This window comes from Hyperolius riggenbachi, chromosome 12 (genome assembly GCF_040937935.1).
Source record: "Hyperolius riggenbachi isolate aHypRig1 chromosome 12, aHypRig1.pri, whole genome shotgun sequence".
In the NCBI taxonomy this organism is placed as follows: domain Eukaryota; kingdom Metazoa; phylum Chordata; class Amphibia; order Anura; family Hyperoliidae; genus Hyperolius; species Hyperolius riggenbachi.
Window position 1 is genome coordinate 27619085 of NC_090657.1, and position 22391 is coordinate 27641475.

Here is a 22391-nt window from a genome sequence, read left to right on the forward strand (position 1 = left end):
CGGAAGTACGTCACGCGTACGCCGCTACTGAGGGCAATCAGCTGCCTACCCTCTGGAGGCCCGCATGACTTTCCGCGTCACTCCCGGCGCGCCATCAGCCTCCGCCAAGGGGAATCATGGACACCGCGCGTGTCCTCCGGATCCGCCGCAACTCGGGCAGCCAGGACAGCCATGGGAGAAGGTAGACTTCATTTTTTCTCCCTCCGGACCATAACACCTCTCCAGGCAGGTCCACCCTTCGCAGCCAACCGGGTCCCAAACACACCTGGTCTGACGGACCGGCGAGCGACAAGAGCACTCCTTGTTCCCTGGAACAGAAAACGTCAACTGATGATCGAGGGGTTGGACAAAGATTTATAGAGTACTTTATTTGGACGTTTCCTGTTCCTGGGAGGAGCCTGTCGTTCTCGTGGTGGACCTGTCCTGGAGGTTAAAGGAAAAAATGTGTTTGACTCTAAACTTTATTCCCATCCTTTACATTGATATATTTCTTATTTTCAAATGTTAAAATGAAGGAAAAGGGACCAGGATAGAAAGGATCAGTGTGGTTTGAATTATAAAAATTAACTTTTTGTAATGAAATCTTTATGGTATGTGTGACTAGGGGTTAGGGATGATCAAGGAGATGCAAGTTTTCCCAAATTATGCAAATTTTTATGCAAATATATGCAGTCTGGTCCATTTTCAAGCTGCATACATTTGCATAAAAATTTGCATACATTTGCATCAACTCAGAACAATTTGCATATCTGTGATCATCCCTAATAGGGGTGTGCTGGGGGCATTATTAGAGGTGTGATGATGGTGCGGTTGGGGGTGTGGCTTAATTGTCCCTCTTTCTTATCTCAAAAAGTTGGGAGGTATGGTGCTTGTGCCGGCTGAACTGCTCGATAAACAAGCAGTTATGTTGCAATATGTTGGCGCTTTATAAATACAATAAATAAATAAATAAATGGTCCTGGCCGCCTGTATAGCCCGCCTTAAAGTAAACCAGAGCTGAAAAATTAAATAAAAATCATACATACCTGGGGATTCCTCCAGCCCGATCGCTCCCTCGCCGCCGTCCTCCATCTCCTAGATATCCGGGTATCTTAGCCAGTCGAGGCCTACTGCGCAGACGCGGCCCATGCCACCCAGACACGCTCCCACTGACGGGAGCTCTCTGCACCTGCACAGTACTACTGCACAGGTGCGGAACTCTTCTGACTGCGGGAGCGGGACGGGGGAGCGCTCGCAGCTGCACTGCGCCAACTGGCCGAAGATACCGACACCCATTACCAAAGATCCAGGAGGTGGAGGACGGCGGTGTGGGAGCGATCAACCGGAGGGGGCTGGAGGAAACTCCAGGTATGTATGATTTTTATTTAACTTATCAGCTCTGGTACACGTTAAGTGGCTGCAGCTCTGGTGCTTTCAATCCGCCAGGAGAAAATGCAATATAAATGTTCTGTGTCTTATCTGCATCTATTCATCATTATTAAATTACATTTACTATAAAAAAAAAGTGTAATTTATTTGGTAGACAAGCAAGCATTGACTTGTGAACTTTCACTTCCTTTGTGGCAATATGAGCCAGCTGCATAGGCTTGCTTCAGCGCTGGCTCTTTATTGGTGTTCATGGGCGTAGCAACAGTCATAGCAGCTGCTATAGGGCCCTGGAGCAGAGCGGGCCCAGGTGGTATTTGATGTAATCACTAATTACTTTCTTGTTTTCCTCCACCCACTGATTTTGTCTCAGTGCCCATGAACTATGTGCAGTGTAGAATTTATAAGAATGTAAATTGCCCAAACAACTCATATCCATAGGGCATACCTCCCAACTTTTTGAGATGAGAAAGAGGGACACTTAGGCCACGCCCCCAATCATGCCCCCCCCCCCCCCCCCGAGGCACGCATACCATAAAGATTTCATAAGAAAAATATGTTGTTTTATAATTCAAACCACACTGGTTCTTTCTGTCCTGGATCATTTTCCTTCATATTAACATTAGTAATATATCAATTTAAAGGATGGGAATAAAGTTTAAAAGTCAAACATTTTTTAGTAGAGAAATATATTAGAGGACACCCCCCCCCCCCCCAACCCCACCCACCACACACACACACACACACACACACACACACACACACACACACACACACACACACACACACACACACACACTTTTTTTTTTTACATACAAAGAGCAACAAAGTTTTGAAAGAGGGACAAATGAGGAGGAAAGAGGGACAGCTGGGAGCTATGATAGGGGAGGAGCAGGTGACATTGCCTAAGAGTTCCTACATCTGAGGGCCTCATGAAAGTTTTGCTATGGGGCCCCATAATCTCTAGCTACTCCACTGTTGATTTTATAGGGGTAATTGCAGTCAGGGGCGTAACAATAGCCCTTGTGATCTCTGCAACCGCTGGGGGGGGGGGGGGGCACTATTTGTGTCTCCAGTGCAGGGCTTTGAGCGCCATTTTCCCATAGCCCTGCTCTGCCTGGCAGCGCGAGTTCTGCAGCCGGAGTTGCTGCAGGAAGATCATTGGGGGAGCTGCGCGCTAGGAGAGGAGTCGGTCAGGTGAGTACATTTTTTTTTCTCATTTATTGTTATTTTATTTTTTTTAATACAGGTGCAGCAGCACCAGGACTATTAGAGGGGGACGAAGGTGGGGGGGAGCCCTATGTGTATTTACTGGTGAAATCTGCCCGCATTACGTGTATTTTCTGATGAAAGCTGCCAGCATTACGTTTATTTTCTGGTGAAACACTGCACACATTATGTATTTTCTAGTGAAAGCTGCCAGCATTACATGTATTTTCTAATGAAATGCTGCCCACATTACGTATTTTCTGATGAAAGCTGCCCGCATTATGTGTATTTTCTGGTGAAACACTGCCCACATTATGTTTTTCTGGTAAAAAGCTGCCGCATTACGATTATTTTCATAGGTGGTGCCACGTTTTCTCACTTAGAGTGGCAAAATGTGGCTAGAGGCTGAATGTGTCCCCGTGCATTATACGTTATCTGTTTGTGTCCGCCACTGGCTCTAAGCTCCGTCCGCAAACCGCATACACACGCTCCAAACAGTAAACGTGGGCGCGTGTGCGACATCACACATCGACTTTTTTTTTTTATTTGTAAACCACCTCAGGTTGACGTTTACATTTATGAAGGAAGAGTTTAAACACTTCTAGATGTCTTAATCAAACGCAGAGCATGTGAGGAAAGAGATGCCAGATTTATGGAGGACAATGCTTTGGCCAACAATGAGATCTCTGTGTGGCAGTTTTTAGCTGGGGCAAAAAAAATAAATTCTATGTTGAATCGCCCTGCACCTGACCTTGCACAGTGTTATTTTTTTGGTTCCTCGATGTTTCAACAACGCAGTCTGACTGGTGCGTCAGGGTTGTTGGCTGACAGTCATGAGTGTAACCAAATCAAGGGCAGGTGTAAAAATGTTATGACAATGACTTATTTAGTATTTATATAGACATCTTACCAGGGCTGTACAGACTGACTGTCTTGTCTATTAACTGTCCCTCGGAGGGGCTCACCATCTAATCCCTACCATAGTCATATATCCATGTATGTATCATGCAGTGTATGTCGTAGTCTGGGGTCAATGTTTTCAGGATGTGAGAGGAAATTGAAGTGCTCGGAGAAAATCTACACAGACACGGGGAGAACATACAAACTCTGTGCAGGTAGTGCCCTGGCTGGGATTTGAACCGGGGACCCAGGGCTGCAAGGCGAGAGTGCTAACCACTATGCCATTGTGCTGCCCACTTAAGGCTAATTCAGAGTTAAAAAAGTGCATAGTTAACAGAAGTTGTAGGGTGTGAGACTGACTGTAGCTTTAAATAATGGGTGTTTCTACGTGTGTGATTTTCAGTATCCAAGGACAAGCAAGGGATTGAATTTGCCAATAGGCACTGTAGGCTTGCGCCTACAGGCGACCCATGTGTAAATACATGCTACTTAATACTGTGGGGAGACCTCTAGCTCCCATATACTTGGGGGTCTGCCACTAGAATTGACTCAACACTGTTTGCCTACCACAGAGGTCATCATCATCATAATTATCAGTAGTACTTGGGGCCCCATGTAAAACTTGCACCAAGGCCCCAAGCTCCTTAGCTACACCACTGGTTGTTGGTATGCGCTACTTGTCTTTGTAATACTCTGTGTGGTTTTATTATTGTGTACTAGGCATTAAATCATGGGGACCAGTATAAGCTGGTCTTAATTGTTCCTTTGAGGAAAGGTGGCTTTGTCCAAACATTTGCTGGGGTGCCCCCAATATCTAGTTACATCCCTGCTAGGTTCACATGTTATTTGTCTTCACCTATATACATATAATTGACTGCACCTACTTTTTGCCACACAATTCCCCCTTCATTGGTGCCCAGAGATGCCCCAGATCTGTGGTGAGATCCAGGCAACATCCCTGGTCTCAGCAGAGTACCAATGTGTGGACCCGTTCACAACCCCATCCCCCCCCCCCCCCCCCCCCCCTTTCCTAGTTCATCTTGAAGCAGTCACTAGTACCTGAAAAAGAATTTAATAGAAACTATTGTGCAGGATACAAAGGAACATACATACCACAACTAATACATGAACAGGATTCAAATATTTTACAAGTAGTCTTTTTAATATGGATCTTTAAATGAGAGTAGTCTAGGCATCTATCCAGTAACGTGTAGGTTGTGAATATCCCAGACGAGAATGCGACATTTGTTGCGTCATAAGCCGAACGTCTTGCTTGGCTAGTTCATTAGAAGGTCATCCCTACATAACAATGTTTACATAATAAAAGTGGAATCTGACAGATGGTTTTATTAACTCCGTATTTGCCAGACTGTAATAAGTTGGGCAGAATCATCTCCACAGGTGCAAAGCCCCAGCAAGCACCTATACTCAAGCATTCTTAAATGGGCTCTATAGCGAAAATGTGTAAAGTTTAAAATATGTGCACACAGACAAATAAGAAGTAGCAAAGTGCTAGCTGCGTGTTGCAAAAAAAAAAGTGAGCAAATCGGCCCAGCAGGGCCTGAGAAATCCTCCTGCGCGGCATAGCCCGAGCTCAGCTCGGGCTTACCGCCAGGAAGGTTGAAGGACAACTGAAGTGAGTGGGATAGGGAGGGTGTCCTATTTATTTCCTTTTAAACATTACCAATTGCCTGGCTATCCTGCTGATCTATTTGGCTGCAGTAGTGTCAGAATACCACCAAAAACAAGCATGCAGCTAATCTTTGGCAGATCTGACAATGTCAGAAACACCTGATCTGCTGCATGCTTGTTCAGGGTCTATGGCTAAAAGTATTAGAGACACAGGATCAGCTGGACAGCCAGGCGCTGGCATTGCTTAACCTCCTTGGCGGTATGGACGAGCTCAGGCCCCACTGGGCCGATTTTCACAATTTGTTTTTTAAAAACACGCAGCAAGCACTTTGCTTGCTGCGCGTTGGTCCCGATCGCCGCCGCTCGCTGCCGATGCGCCGCTATCCACCGCGTAACCGCCGCCCCCCCGCCAAGACCCCTGCGTAGCCTGGCCAATCAGTGCCAGGCAGCGCTGAGGGGTGGATCGGGACTCCGTCTGACGTCACAACGTCGATGATGTTATCACGATCATCGTCATGGCGATGGGAGAAGCCCTTAAGGAAATAAAGTTCAGAACAGGATTTTCTTACGTGGGTACGCGCCGGCGGCGATCGAAGTTACGCGTCGGACGCCGCAGGGAGGGGTGCATCATGTAGCTAGCGCTAGACTAGCTACAGGATTTAAAAAAAAAATTAAAAGATTAAAAAACTGCTGCGCCGCCACCCTGGCGCAGGTAATAGAACGCCAGGGTAGTTAAAAGGAAATTAATATAGCAGCCTCCAAATCCCTCTCAGGCCCAGTGCACTCTAAAAACCTCTAGCAGATCTGAAAAACGCTAGAGGTTTTTGAAGCAGATTTCAGAGCGATTCTAGGCATGTTTAGGCCCCATTCACACTTAGAAAGGGAAAAACGCCGGAGATTTTTTCTGGCATTTTGCAGGATTGATTTTTCTGCGGTTTCAGGCGGAAAAATCACTGAACAGTGCGGCGATTTAGCGCTTCTATAGCACTGAACCGCGATTGCCGGGAAATAGCCTGAAAATGGTGCAGGCGACGGGTTTGCGTTTTTGGGCAATTTGCAGCGATTAGCGCAAATAAGAACGGGCCCATAGGGTTTCATTACGCTAGCACTTTTAAAAAGTGCTAGCGTTTGAGCGATTTGCTGAAATCCCGGCAAAATGCTCTAGTGTGAATAGGGCCTCAGAGAGGTTTTCTAAACATGCCTAGTGGTTTTTGGAGCGTTTTTGTAGCAGATTTCATATATTGTTACAGTAAAAGCTGTTACTGAACAGCTTCTGTAACAAAAACGCCTGGAAAACCGCTCTGATGTAGCGTTTTTCACAGCGGTTTTCCACTTTCCTATACTTTAACATTGAAGCAGAAACGCTTAAGAAATCAAAAAAATGCTGCAGCCCACGAGTTTGCATTTGTGAAAAAAATGAACCGCTCTGTTGTGCACCAGATAGCGTTTTTTAAAACGCTCCAGAACCGCTCTAGTGTGCACCAGTCCTCACTTCAGTTGTCCTTAACACGGATAGTATAGAAAAACAAAACAAATAAGGAAAAACAAAAACAAAAAACAGACTGATCTACATCTTTTGTGCAATAGAAAAATCAGACATCTATGGCACAGGCATGGCCCCCGTGGAGAGGTCAAGTCACTTGCTAGCGCTCAGCTGGGGCAATGGCTATGCTCAGATACGACATACCAATATTTTCTGGTGCCGAACCACATGTCCAATGCGGATACGTGGGGTTAGTAACACTGCCATCTGGATGCATCAAATTGCAGCTGAAAGGCACACGTGTCAGGCGGGCGGGAGGGTGAGCTGTCCGACAAGCGCTTTCACAGCAAGGAAATCTCATGCGATTTTTCTAAAAATGAAAAAAAAAAAAAAAGTATTTTACATACATTTCTATGAATTTTCGCAATGGTCCTAATTTACATGTTCTAATTTTAATGCAATTTTTTTTGCATTATGTAGAAAAAAAAAATCATATACGGAATGCCAAAATATGGAACAGGCTGTCAGTTTTTTTTCCACACATACAATCACATGCAAAAAATTTGCATAAAATGGAAACTAGCCCATTCACAATCATTGGTTTTCATAAAAATGTGTATTTTCATTGAGAAAATGAATGTATTTCTGTAATGAAATGCCTGGGATGCCTTAAAAGGGACCCTGAACAGTAGCTAAAATAAAAAAGTGTCACTTACCTTGGGCCTCCTCCAGCCCACGAGTTCCCCCGGCGTCCTCCTGGCTCCTGTCCGTGTCCCTCTGGTGGCTCCCATAACCAGCGACACTCGGGCCGGGTGTTGGGCGACTCTTCCTGGATGTTCACGCTCGTCGTCATCACGGTCTGCACATGCGCGGGTTAGAGTTAGAAAACCGCGCATGAGCAGACCTGTCATGCCGGTCGCCCTGAAGACGACGAGCGTGAACATCCAGGAAGAGTCGCCCGACACCCGGCCCGAGTGTCGCGGGTAACGGGAGCCGCTGGAGGGACACAGACAGGAGCCAGGAGGACGCCAGGGTACGGTGGGCTGGAGGAGGCCCAAGGCAAGTGAAATTTTTTATTCTAGCTACTGTTCAGGGTCACTTTCATTTCCCTTTAGGCCTTGTTCACATTATAAATTGCCAGCGCTATCGGAAGCGCTGAGCGATTTATTGAGCATTTTTCAAAACGCTTTTCCCTGCGTTATGCATACCCCCACTGTGACCTGGAGGGAGTACAGTAACACTGAGGGTGAGCCATTTCTCAGCCTTACCCCGCATCCAAATTTCCTGGTGGCTTAATTATATGTGCAGTACGCTTATCCCAGCCCATTTCCCCATTAGAAGAATTTACCATCATCAGCACAGGTAGTGAGGGGAAATCAACCTAAGAGTCACAGCAGTAAAACAATGCAAGATGTGCTTACGCCTATGCCTCAAGCTCACCTTTACTCGGCCTCAGATCCACAAGGAGGAAGTCTGCACACTACATTCACAAGAATGTAAAGCATGCTGTATCTCCTTGCACACGAGGATATTATCTGACTCACAGAATAAATTCCCGGCTGAGCTGTCATTCAAGTTCTCAGAATGCAGCACTTACTGTATTAGACATTTTCACCACTATAGGTGTTTAAACTCACTACAGTTTGAGTGATCAATAATGTGATCTGAAAGAAAAAAAAACAAAAAAAACCACAATGGCAGTTCATGGAGGGTATGTGTAAGCTTGTGCATTTCCTCATCTTGACTACGGCAACATCCTAATCTATAGACAAGACAAGACAAATAACATTTATATCGCGCTTTTCTCCTGGTGGACTCAAAGCGCCAGAGCTGCAGCCACTAGGGCGCGCTCTATAGGTAGTTGCAGTGTTAGGGAGACTTGCCCAAGGTCTCCTACTGAATAGGTGCTGGCTTACTGAACAGGCAGAGCCGAGATTCGAACTCAGGTCTCCTGTGTCCATGGGCGTCTGCAGAAAATTTTCCAGGGGGGGGGGGGCAAAAAGTGGGGAGCAAAAAGCAGATCCGGGCTGGTGTTGAAAAAAATGGAGCTATGTCATGCAGCGCGCCGCGCCGAATTATGGGTGTGGTCATGAACCAGAATGTGGGTGTGGTCGTGGGTGGAGACAAGTTTACATGAACTAAGCAATGGTGGGACATTAGATTAGGACAGTGGTGGCGAACCTTTTGGAGGTCGAGTGTCCAAACTGCAAAGTCACTTTACTATCACAAAGTGCCAACAGCAATTTAAACTAAATACAAACGTTTTAACTCATACATGAACATTATGGAAAATTAAGTTGAAAATAAACTGTGAAGATAAACAATTTCATCCATCGTACTCCTGAAAAAAATTATTCATTTTTTTAGAACCTCCCAGTTTCATTTTCTGTTTTAAAAAGCGGAAAAAGTAGGTTTAATGCTATTGTCTCATATGATGATGATTCAGCTTTTTCCATAGTCTCGCAGTTAGCAATCATGTGACCCCCAACAAGACAAATTCAGCAATCATGAGGCCCCCCCCATCAAGACAAATTCAGCAATCATGAGGCCCCCAACATGACCAACTCAGCAATCATGAGGCCCCCAACAAGACAAATTCAGCAATCATGAGGCCCCCAACAAGACAAATTCAGCAATCTTGAGGCCCCCAACAAATCATGAGGCCCCCAACAAGACAAAGTCAGTAACCATGAGGCCCGCAACAAGACAAATTCAGCAGTCATGAGGCACATAAATAGACAGCTTTTCACATAAATAGGCAGAATGCCCCCATAATATGTAGACACCTCTCACCTGGCAGCAGTTCCCCAAAATACACTCAATCTGACAGCAGTGGTTCCCCAAAAATAGGTAGCTCCAGGTCTATAGGTGTCCCCAGAATAGGTGGCCAGCGGTATAGATGTCCCCAGAACTGGTAGCCAGGGGTATATGTGCCCAGTATATGTAGGCAGGGGTATATGTGCCCAGTATATGTAGGCAGGGGTATATGTGCCCAGTATATGTAGGAAGGGGTATATGTCCCCAGTATATGTAGGCAGGGGTATATGTCCCCAGTATATGTAGGCAGGGGTATATGTCCCCAGTATATGTAGGCAGGGGTATATGTCCCCAGTATATGTAGGCAGGGGTATATGTCCCAGTATATGTAGGCAGGGGTATATGTCCCAGTATATGTAGGCAGGGGTATATGTCCCAGTATATGTAGCCAGGGGGATACGTCCCAGTATATGTAGCCAGGGGGATACGTCCCAGTATATGTAGCCAGGGGGATACGTCCCAGTATATGTAGCCAGGGGGATACGTCCCAGTATATGTTGCCAGGGGGATACGTCCTAGTATATGTAGCCAGGGGTATATGTCCCAGTATATGTAGGCAGGGGGTATATGTCCCAGTATATGTAGGCAGGGGGTATATGTCCCAGTATATGTAGGCAGGGGGTATATGTCCCAGTATATGTAGGCAGGGGGTATATGTCCCAGTATATGTAGCCAGGGGGATATGTCCCAGTATATGTAGGCAGGGGTATATGTCCCCAGAAAAAGTAGCCAGGGGTATATGTCCCAGTATATGTAGCCAGGGGTATATGTCCCAGTATATGTAGGCAGGTGTATATGTCCCAGTATATGTAGGCAGGTGTATATGTCCCAGTATATGTAGGTAGGTGTATATGTCCCAGTATATGTAGGCAGGGGTATATGTCCCAGTATATGTAGGCAGGGGTATATGTCCCAGTATATGTAGGCAGGGGTATATGTCCCAGTATATGTAGGCAGGGGGTATATGTCCCAGTATATGTAGGCAGGGGTATATGTCCCAGTATATGTAGGCAGGTGTATATGTCCCAGTATATGTAGGCAGGGGTATATGTCCCAGTATATGTAGGCAGGTGTATATGTCCCAGTATATGTAGGCAGGGGTATATGTCCCAGTATATGTAGGCAGGTGTATATGTCCCAGTATATGTAGGCAGGGGTATATGTCCCAGTATATGTAGGCAGGTGTATATGTAGGCAGGTGTATATGTCCCAGTATATGTAGGCAGGGGTATATGTCCCAGTATATGTAGGCAGGTGTATATGTCCCAGTATATGTAGCCAGGGGGATATGTCCCAGTATATGTAGGCAGGTGTATATGTCCCAGTATATGTAGGCAGGTGTATATGTCCCAGTATATGTAGGTAGGTGTACATGTCCCAGTATATGTAGGCAGGGGTATATGTCCCAGTATATGTAGGCAGGGGTATATGTCCCAGTATATGTAGGCAGGGGGTATATGTACCAGTATATGTAGGCAGGGGTATATGTCCCAGTATATGTAGGCAGGTGTATATGTCCCAGTATATGTAGGCAGGGGTATATGTCCCAGTATATGTAGGCAGGGGTATATGTCCCAGTATATGTAGGCAGGGGGTATATGTCCCAGTATATGTAGGCAGGGGTATATGTCCCAGTATATGTAGGCAGGTGTATATGTCCCAGTATATGTAGGCAGGTGTATATGTCCCAGTATATGTAGGCAGGGGGATACGTCCCAGTATATGTAGCCAGGGGGATACGTCCCAGTATATGTAGCCAGGGGGATATGTCCCCAGAAAAAGTGGCCATGTCTGTGTGCAGGAGGAGGGGAGCAGCGGAGAGAAGAGGGAGAGCTATGGGCACTCACCTTAGGGGGCTCTCCCTCCCTCTCTCGCTGTCCCCTCCGGAGTCCGGAATGAAGTGTGCAGCGGCTGGCAGCGGGCGGAACTTACCTCCTCTCGTCGCACACGCCGGATGGATTAGCCGCTACTCTGGCCTGATCCAGACCAGAGTGCGGCACGAGAACTTCCGGCGCAGGAGCGAGAGGAGGTAAGTTCTGCCCGCTGCCAGCCGCTGCACAGTGCACACTTTATTCCGGAGGGGACAGCGAGGGAGAGAGAGCCCCCTAAGGTGAGGGAAGGAGGGGAGACGTCCGCCCTTCCCCACTGTGCCCATAGCTCTCTCTCTTCTCTGCGCTGTTCCCTCCTGCTGGCTGCACGGGCACGCGGCCAGGGGGGGCAGCGGGCGGCCAGGCTTGGGCAGATGCCCGGTTTTGCCATATGTGCGGACGCCCATGCCTGTGTCAGAGGCAGAGCCCTTAACAACACCGACCGCACAGGCCTGCTGCCTGTATGACACTCTGGACTTTCAACCCCCACATCCAACCCATTACTAGGACCCCAATTTCCATTGTTCTGCAATATTTCCAAGACTGGACCCTTCCTGAGCATGGATCCTGCAAAACTCCTTAGCCTTGCCCTCTTCACCAGGCCAGTTTCTAGGCAAAATTGCACCTAGGGCGAGGGTGTAAAATTGTGCCCCGTTCCCCCCCCCTCTCCCCTCGTGGACTCAAGCACCCTAAGGGCCCATTCACACTACGCTAGCGGTTTATAAAAACTGCTGGCCCATGCAAGCCTATGGCAGTGTCCTTACTGCCGCGTTTGCGGTTAACACTAACATGCAGCTTTTTGCCGGCGGTTAGCGATCAGCATGCGTAGCACCACTAATCGGATCGCTCCCAAAACGCTGCAGTGTCCAGTGATTTTTCTGTGTTAATCGCGGAAGAATCACTCCCTCACGCTAGCGGTAATCGCCGGCATTTTGCGGTTTTAGGTGTGAATGGGGCCTTACTCTTTAGTGACAGTCACACAGCCACAAGTAGACCTGCCTACTTAGTGACCAGCCGCTCATCCAGGAGGAAGCAGGGATCAGGAAAACACACAGGTGAAGAGAGCCCGGAAAGCTGACTCCACCATGGGTGCCACGAGTAGGCGTGATCATTGAGATGCAAATTGTTCGGAAATTATGCACATTTTTATGCAAATTTATGCAGTTTAAATTGATTGGTCCATTTTCAAGCTGCATATATTTGCATAAATTAGCATCAACTCAGAATAATTGGCATATCTGTGATCATCCCTAGCCACGAGCTGACAGCCTGCAGTACCGATACAGGACATCAGGTGTCATCACGCCGTGGTGCCGTGATGATGACTTGATGTCTGGTGCAGGCAGCCTAGGAGGAGTCAAGGAAGGTGATTGCGCTGGTAATCTTCCAGTTGGCTGCACTGCGCGTCACCAGCTCCTTAGCAGTTATGTCCTTCTGCTTGCCGGTCTGCGCCCAGAGGGACCTGCCCAAGAAACGGCCCCTGCTCTTCATCTCCCACTTGGACTATGGCAGCACCTCCTGTCAGGCCTCCCTCTAAAACCACCACATTGCCCCCCTACAATCCATCATGAATGCTGCAGCCGCTTCAGAATCAGCTTTAAGATCTGGCCGCCCACTCTGCTCCTCCAATGACCTCTTACTACCCACACATCTTGCTGATCAGATCATTTCGGGACCTGTTGCCGAGCGTCATAGCAGCAATGCTCTGCTGCGCACCCCGCGACCTGCGGCGACCTGTGTCAAGACTGGAAGTCATGTAAGTCTATGGCAACGCGCGTGTATTTTTAAAAACCCGCCTCAGTTTTTGCATCGATTACCGCATACTAACGCTGTAACCCCCAAAGGCCTGTTTTAGGCCCCCGGGCCGCAGTGCACCGCTGCTGCCAGCCGGTAGTCTGAAATCGGCCCCAAGCAAACTTATAATTTGTCATTGAGGTTGAGGCTCACTGCCTCATCCACTCACCCCTTCATCTCCTCACCTAGTGTCTCCACCCCACAATGCTCTTGATTGTAAGCTTATAGGGCAGTGTCAGGGGTGTTGCTAGGATCCTAAAGGTGGCCACTAACGGTCCAATTTCTAGCAAAAAATCGTTCGAGAGCGATCAGAAATTCTGATTGGATTGGTTGTAAATAATCTCCATTGGTGGACACAATCGATAATGAACGAGTGAAAAAAATGTCGCCCGAATGAATTTCCGTCAAACGAAAATTTGGATTTTCTTGGTGGTCGTGATAGATAGGAGGCAAAGATTGGTTCGTTGATGGTGTAGTGAACGATGTATTACAATATATCACTTCCTATCAGAATTTCTGATCGCTCGAACGATTTTTCGCTAGAAATTGGACCGTTCGTGGCCAGTTTAAGAGATCCGGGGCACTTCAGCCAGAAAATGGGTGTGGCCACGCACCAGAATGTGTGTGTGGTCATGGGTGGAGACAAATTTACATGAACCAAACAAGGGTCTAAGTAGGCCTGCCCAGCAAAATGTTGGATGAATCCTCCTGTCCATTAAAACACAAAAACAAAACAAAAAATACCATAAATGCAGCATATCACATAAATGAGTAGTATCACTTAAACATAACTAGGCAGTTACCTGGCTTCTGTGCTGGCTGGTCTGGCTTTCTGCTGGGCAGGCTGGCCTGTTGTCAGGTTATCTGGCAGTCCCTCCCATAGCATTCCCTGACCTTCTAGTGGACCCCCTCCCATGCGCCCATGGGCCTCCCATTCAGGCAGCACAACTCCCAGCATGCCCCCATAGAAGAACCACAGCTTCCTTCATGCCCTATAAAGGCACCACAGCGCCCAGCCTACCTCTGATTAGTGTTGGGCGAACAGTGTTCGCCACTGTTCGGGTTCTGCAGAACATCACCCTGTTCGGGTGATGTTCGGGTTCGGCCGAACACCTGATGGTGTTCGGCCAAACTGTTCGGCCATATGGCCGAACTAAGAGCGCATGGCCGAACGTTACCCAAACGTTCGGCTAGCGCTGTGATTGGCCGAACGGGTCACGTGTAGCGTTGGGCGAACATCTAGATGTTCGGGTTCGGGCCGAACTCCGAACATAATGGAAGTCAATGGGGACCCGAACTTTCGTGCTTTGTAAAGCCTCCTTATATGCTACATACCCCAAATTTACAGGGTATGTGCACCTTGGGAGTGGGTACAAGAGGAAAAATTTTTTAGCAAAAAGAGCTTATAGTTTTTGAGAAAATCGATTTTAAAGTTTCAAAGGGAAAACTGTCTTTTAAATGCGGGAAATGTCTGTTTTCTTTGCACAGGTAACATGCTTTTTGTCGGCATGCAGTCATAAATGTAATACCGTACATATAAGAGGTTCCAGAAATAGGGACCGGTAACGCTAACCCAGCAGCAGCACACGTGATGGAACAAGAGGAGGGTGGCGCAGGAGGAGAAGGCCAAGCTTTGAGACACAACAACCCAGGCCTTGCATGAGGACAAGAAGCGTGCGGATAGCAATTTGCATTTTGTCGCCATGCAGTCATAAATGTAATACAGATGAGAGGTTCAATAAACAGGGACCGGAAACGCTAACCCATCACAGATGTTCATTGTTCATGTTACTTGGTTGGGGTCCGGGAGTGTTGCGTAGTCGTTTCCAATCCAGGATTGATTCATTTTAATTTGAGTCAGACGGTCTGCATTTTCTGTGGAGAGTCGGATACGCCGCCGATCTGTGACGATGCCTCCGGCAGCACTGAAACAGCGTTCCGACATAACGCTGGCTGCCGGGCAAGCCAGCACCTCTATTGCGTACATTGCCAGTTTGTGCCAGGTGTCTAGCTTCGATACCCAATAGTTGAAGGGTGCAGATGGATTGTTCAACACAGCTACGCCATCTGACATGTAGTCCTTGACCATCTTCTCCAGGCGATCGGTGTTGGAGGTGGATCTGCACGCTTGCTGTTCTGTGTGCTGCTGCATGGGTGTCAGAAAATTTTCCCACTCCAAGGACACTGCCGATACCATTCCCTTTTGGGCACTAGCTGCGGCTTGTGTTGTTTGCTGCCCTCCTGGTCGTCCTGGGTTTGCGGAAGTCAGTCTGTCGGCGTACAACTGGCTAGAGGAGGGGGAGGATGTCAATCTCCTCTCTAAAGTCTCCACAAGGGCCTGCTGGTATTCTTCCATTTTGACCTGTCTGGCTCTTTCTTCAAGCAGTTTTGGAACATTGTGTTTGTACCGTGGATCCAGAAGGGTATAAACCCAGTAATTGGTGTTGTCCAGAATGCGCACAATGCGTGGGTCGCGTTCAATGCAGTCCTAGGCCGAAGAGGTCATAGCCTAGGGTCACAAAACCTGTTTATTTGGGCAATTTCAATGGTGGTGAGTCTGACGTACATAAATCGCAGCAATGGCCGTTAGCAACGTCTGAATCTCACGAAATGTCTCATGCAGGTAGAAGACATATTGTTAGACTTGGGCTCCAAAGATGGGTTCCCTACATCTCTGCAAACCAGAGTTACAGGGCTCCAAATTTGGTAAAATCACCCATAGGCTTTCATTGGGCCTCCTATTTACAGTTCCAAAATCTCACATCTTTTCAAAGGGCAATTACTCAGCAGTGGCAAATTTTCTAGCATTGTAGGGACCCTTAGGGGGAACATGACTGGTGAGTTTCGGGCCCCTAGGCCAAAGAGGTCATAGCCTAGGGTCACAAAAACCTGTTTATTTGGGCTATTTCAATGGTAGTGATGGTGACGTACATAAATCGCAGCAATGCCGTTAGCAAAGTCTGAATCTCACGAAATGTCTCATGCAGGTAGAAGACATATTGTTAGACTTGGATTCCAAAGATGGGGTCCCTACATCTCTGCAAACCAGAGTTACAGGGGTCCAAAATTGGTAAAATCCCCCATAGGATTTCATTGCCTCCCTATTTCACTTTCCAAAATCTCACATCTTTTCAAAGGGCAATGGCTCAGCAGTACCAAATTTTCTAGCATTGTAGGGACCCTTAGGGGGAACATGACTGGTGAGTTTCGGGCCCCTAGGCCGAAGAGGTCATAGCCTAGGGTCACAAAAACCTGTTTATTTGGGCTATTTCAATGGTAGTGATGGTGACGTACATAAATCGCAGCAATGGCCGTTAGCAACGTCTGAATCTCACGAAATGTCTCATGCAGGTAGAAGACATATTGTTAGACTTGGATTCCAAAGATGGGGTCCCTACATCTCTGCAAACCAGAGTTACAGGGGTCCAAAATTGGTAAATCCCCCATAGGATTTCATTGCCTCCCTATTTCACTTTCCAAAATCTCACATCTTTTCAAAGGGCAATGGCTCAGCAGTACCAAATTTTCTAGCATTGTAGGGACCCTTAGGGGGATCATGACTGGTGAGTTTTGCCACTGCTGAGCCATTGCCCTTTGAAATGGTGTGAGATTTTGGAACGATAAATAGGAGGCCCAATGAAAGCCTATGGGGGATTTTACCAATTTTGGACCCCTGTAACTCTGGTTTGCAGAGATGTAGGGACCCCATCTTTGGAATCCAAGTCTAACAATATGTCTTCTACCTGCATGAGACATTTCGTGAGATTCAGACATTGCTAACGGCCATGGCTGAGATTTATGTACGCCACCATCACTACCATTGAAATAGCCCAAATAAACAGGTTTTTGTGACCCTAGGCTATGACCTCTTTGGCCTAGGGGCCCGAAACTCACCAGTCATGTTCCCCCTAAGGGTCCCTACAATGCTAGAAAATTTGGTACTGCTGAGCCATTGCCCTTTGAAAAGATGTGAGATTTTGGAAAGTGAAATAGGGAGGCAATGAAATCCTATGGGGGATTTTACCAATTTTGGACCCCTGTAACTCTGGTTTGCAGAGATGTAGGGACCCCATCTTTGGAATCCAAGTCTAACAATATGTCTTCTACCTGCATGAGACATTTCGTGAGATTCAGACTTTGCTAACGGCCATTGCTGCGATTTATGTACGTCACCATCACTACCATTGAAATAGCCCAAATAAACAGGTTTTTGTGACCCTAGGCTATGACCTCTTTGGCCTAGGGGCCCGAAACTCACCAGTCATGTTCCCCCTAAGGGTCCCTACAATGCTAGAAAATTTGCCACTGCTGAGTAATTGCCCTTTGAAAAGATGTGAGATTTTGGAACTGTAAATAGGAGGCCCAATGAAAGCCTATGGGTGATTTTACCAAATTTGGAGCCCTGTAACTCTGGTTTGCAGAGATGTAGGGAACCCATCTTTGGAGCCCAAGTCTAACAATATGTCTTCTACCTGCATGAGACATTTCGTGAGATTCAGACGTTGCTAACGGCCATTGCTGCGATTTATGTACGTCAGACTCGCCACCATTGAAATTGCCCAAATAAACAGGTTTTGTGACCCTAGGCTATGACCTCTTCGGCCTAGGACTGCATTGAACGCGACCCACGCATTGTGCGCATTCTGGACAACACCAATTACTGTGTTTATACCCTTCTGGGTCCACGGTACAAACACAATGTTCCAAAACTGCTTGAAGAAAGAGCCAGACAGGTCAAAATGGAAGAATACCAGCAGGCCCTTGTGGAGACTTTAGAGAGGAGATTGACATCCTCCCCCTCCTCTAGCCAGTTGTACGCCGACAGACTGACTTCCGCAAACCCAGGACGACCAGGAGGGCAGCAAACAACACAAGCCGCAGCTAGTGCCCAAAAGCAGTGGCGTTCCTACCTAAGGGCGCAGGGGGGCGGGGCGCACCGGGTACCAGTCAGCCAGGGGGGTGTCGCCACGACCCCCCTACACCTGACTAAGGAGGGGAAGAGCAGCGCTAGGAGGAGGGGTGACAGCAGGGATAGCGGCGGAGAGGGGGAAATATCCCCCCCTCCCTCACCTGGGTCCCCTCCTTCTGCCTCTTCTCCCCCCAAAAATGCGGGCAGTGGGCCGGTGGCAGTGGGCAGCGAGCAGGCGAGCGCGGAGTATACTCACGTTACTTCCGCATATCAGCCTGGAACGCTGCGTCACCGTCACGTGCCTCTTCTGCGCCTCCAATCGGAGGCGCAGTAGAGGCACGTGACGGCGACGCAGCGTTCCAGGCTGATACGCGGAAGTAACGTGAGTATACTCCGCGCTCGCCTGCTCGCTGCCCACTGCCACCGGCCCGCTGCCCGCATTTTTGGGGGAGAAGAGAGGCAGAAGGAGGGGACCCAGGTGAGGGAGGGGGGGATATTTCCCCCTCCCCGCCGCTATCCCTGCTGTCACCCCTCCTTCTAGCTACACGGGGGGGGGGGGGGAACTATACTACCTAAACTGGGGGCCACTATACTAGCTGGCAGCTGGGGGCCACTATACTGGAGGCAGCTAAACGGGGGGGGGGGGGGGGGCACAGGGCACTATACTAGCTACACTGGGGGCATCTATGGGGGCCACTATATTACCTATACTGGGGGGGGGGGGCACCATACCAGCTACAATGGAGGCAACTATACTATCTAAACTGTGGGCCACTATACTAGCTATACTGGGGCAACTATGGGGGCCACTATACTAGCTATACTGGAGGGAAGCTCTACGGGGGCCACTATACAAACTACACTGGGGGCAGCAACACTACCTACATTGGGGGCAGCAGCTATGCTGCCTATCCTGGGGGCAACTATACTAGCTATATTGGGGCAACTATACTACCTTCACTGGGGGCAACTAGCTACCTATACTGGGGGCAACTGCTAGCTACCTATACTGGGGGCAGTGGCGGCACGGGGGGGGGGGGGGGTGTGCTTTGGGTTTTGGGTGCTGAAGCACCCCTTAAAATTCTCCAAGCACCCCCCAGCGTGAACTGACTTTCGGCATCTAATAGACGCCGTATCAGTTCACCGCAGCGGCAGAGCAGGGCTATAGTAAAATGTCCGAAGCCCTGCTCTGGAGACTTTGGGAGTTGCTGGCTGCAGAGGATCGTGGGAGCTGCGCACTGGACGGAGGCCGGAACAGGAGCTCTGCTGCAGGTGAGTAAATGTTTTTTTTTTCTTTTTAATTTATATTAGCAGCCAGGGGTAGCATTTATGTTCTGGCCAGGTCTGCTACACGATTGAAGTGTTTTCTGGACAGGTCTGCCACACGATTGCATGTATTTTCTGGGCAAATCTGCTGACATGATTGAACGTATTCTCTGGGCAAATCTGCCGACATGATTGCATGTATTTTCTGGGCAAATCTGCCGACATGATTGCATGTATTTTCTGGGCAAATCTGCAGACATGATTGAACGTATTCTCTGGGAAAATCTGCCGACATGATTGAACGTATTCTCTGGGAAAATCTGCCGACATGATTGAACGTATTCTCTGGGAAAATCTGCCGACATGATTGAACGTATTCTCTGGGCAAATCTGCCGGCATGATTGAACGTATTCTCTGGGCAAATCTGCCGACATGATTGAACGTATTCTCTGGGCAAATCTGCCGACATGATTGCATGTATTTTCTGGGCAAATCTGCCGACATGATTGCATGTATTTTCTGGGCAAATCTGCCGACATGATTGCATGTATTTTCTGGGCAAATCTGCCGACATGATTGAACGTATTCTCTGGGCAAATCTGCCGACATGATTGAACGTATTCTCTGGGCAAATCTGCCGACATGATTGAACGTATTCTCTGGGCAAATCTGCCGACATGATTGCATGCATTTTCTGGGCAAATCTGCCGACATGATTGCATGTATTTTCTGGGCAAATCTGCAGACATGATTGCATGTATTTTCTGGGCAAATCTGCCGACATGATTGAACGTATTCTCTGGGAAAATCTGCCGACATGATTGAACGTATTCTCTGGGAAAATCTGCCGACATGATTGAACGTATTCTCTGGGCAAATCTGCCGACATGATTGAACGTATTCTCTGGGCAAATCTGCCAACATGATTGAACGTATTCTCTGGGCAAATCTGCCGACATGATTGCATGCATTTTCTGGGCAAATCTGCCGACATGATTGCATGTATTTTCTGGGCAAATCTGCCGACATGATTGCATGTATTTTCTGGGCAAATCTGCCGACATGATTGAACGTATTCTCTGGGCAAATCTGCAGACATGATTGAACGTATTCTCTGGGCAAATCTGCAGACATGATTGAACGTATTCTCTGGGCAAATCTGCACACATTACGTGTATTTTCACCCGGGTTCACGTCAAATTACAGTTAGCTCTGCCCTCATCCGATCATGGCCACGCCCATTTTTTTTGCCGCGGCGCGCTTTGCGCGCCGCATGTTATAGCGCCACCCATTTTTTGCCCCTTCACCTTTTTTTTTTTTGGGGGGGGGGGGGGGGTGTCTTATAATACCCAGCACCGGGTGTCAAATGCCCTAGGTACGCCACTGCCCAAAAGGGAATGGTATCGGCAGTGTCCTTGGAGTGGGAAAATTTTCTGACACCCATGCAGCAGCACACAGAACAGCAAGCGTGCAGATCCACCTCCAACACCGATCGCCTGGAGAAGATGGTCAAGGACTACATGTCAGATGGCGTAGCTGTGTTGAACAATCCATCTGCACCCTTCAACTATTGGGTATCGAAGCTAGACACCTGGCACAAACTGGCAATGTACGCAATAGAGGTGCTGGCTTGCCCGGCAGCCAGCGTTATGTCGGAACGCTGTTTCAGTGCTGCCGGAGGCATCGTCACAGATCGGCGGCGTATCCGCCTCTCCACAGAAAATGCAGACCGTCTGACTCAAATTAAAATGAATCAATCCTGGATTGGAAACGACTACGCAACACTCCCGGACCCCAACCAAGTAACATGAACAATGAACATCTGTGATGGGTTAGCGTTTCCGGTCCCTGTTTATTGAACCTCTCATCTGTATTACATTTATGACTGCATGGCGACAAAATGCAAATTGCTATCCGAACGCTTCTTGTCCTCATGCAAGGCCTGGGTTGTTGTGTCTCAAAGTGTGGCCTTCTCCTCCTGCGCCACCCTCCTCCTGTTCCATCACGTGTGCTGCTGCTGGGTTAGCGTTACCGGTCCCTTTTCCTGGAACCTCTTATATGTATTACATTTATGACTGCATGCCGACAAAAAGCATGTTACCTGTGCAAAGAAAACAGACATTTCCCGCATTTAAAAGACAGTTTTCCCTTTGAAACTTTAAAATCGATTTTCTCAAAAACTATAAGCTCTATTTGCTAATTTTTTTCCCTCTTGTACCCACTCCCAAGGTGCACATACCCTGTAAATTTGGGGTATGTAGCATGTAAGGAGGCTTTACAAAGCACAAAAGTTCGGGTCCCCATTGACTTCCATTATGTTCGGAGTGCGGCGCGAACACCCGAACATCGCGGCCATGTTCGGCCTGTTCGGCCCGAACCCGAACATCTAGATGTTCGCCCAACACTACCTCTGATTGAGGCACCAAAGCTGGCTCTTCTTGGGAGACATCCGGGGCACCCCAGAATAGATGGGGGGCACGTGCCACTGATCTTTGGGGCTAGCAACGCCCCTGGGCAGTGTCCTCCCCCTAGTGTTACCTGTTGCTGCTGCACTTTATCAAACAGACTGGTATTGCTGATGTTTTATACCACGTATGAAAATAGAAAAATACATATTTTGTACACTTGTCGCTGAACGTTCTGATTCTACCGTACATTGAACTACTTGTTTCTCTATACACTCTGCAATTGTCTGCTGTGTCCTAACTCCTTATTGCCCGTCCTAGAGGTGCATGCACACATCCAATTTTGATTTGCCATTTGCTGACCAATGTTCACACCTCTAAAGGCTCATATACACATCAGACTATACAGACTATAGTCTTTGGAAAATGAAAGATCACAGACCAATCTTACCACCCTTCATGTAGTATAAGAGCCATACTCTACACAGTCTATTCTATGGAGCTGAACTCCCCATCAGATAAAACCTTTGCAAGATGCTGCACACACAGATGCTGTACAGACACAAAAGATCAGTATCTGCAAAAGATCTGTTCCTGCCAAAAATCCATTCCTGCAAATTGCAATGATAGTCTATGAGATCTGTAGATCATCATACACACATGATTTAACTGACATTCACCTGCAGATCAAGCAATCATCTGCAGATCTGAAAATCCATCCTGGTGGATCTGATCTGCAGAT

The 22391-nt window shown here is 47.8% G+C and overlaps 1 long non-coding RNA gene across 1 annotated transcript in view; it reads right to left on the reverse strand.

Annotated features, from left to right (window-relative positions):
* The window catches only part of LOC137540729 (uncharacterized), a 136839-nt gene that overhangs the window by 80656 nt on the left and 33792 nt on the right, over window positions 1-22391 (reverse strand). The window contains exon 3 of the long non-coding RNA XR_011025038.1: window positions 6794-6959. This is a non-coding gene — a long non-coding RNA (uncharacterized lncRNA). The remainder of the gene's footprint in view (window positions 1-6793; window positions 6960-22391) is intronic.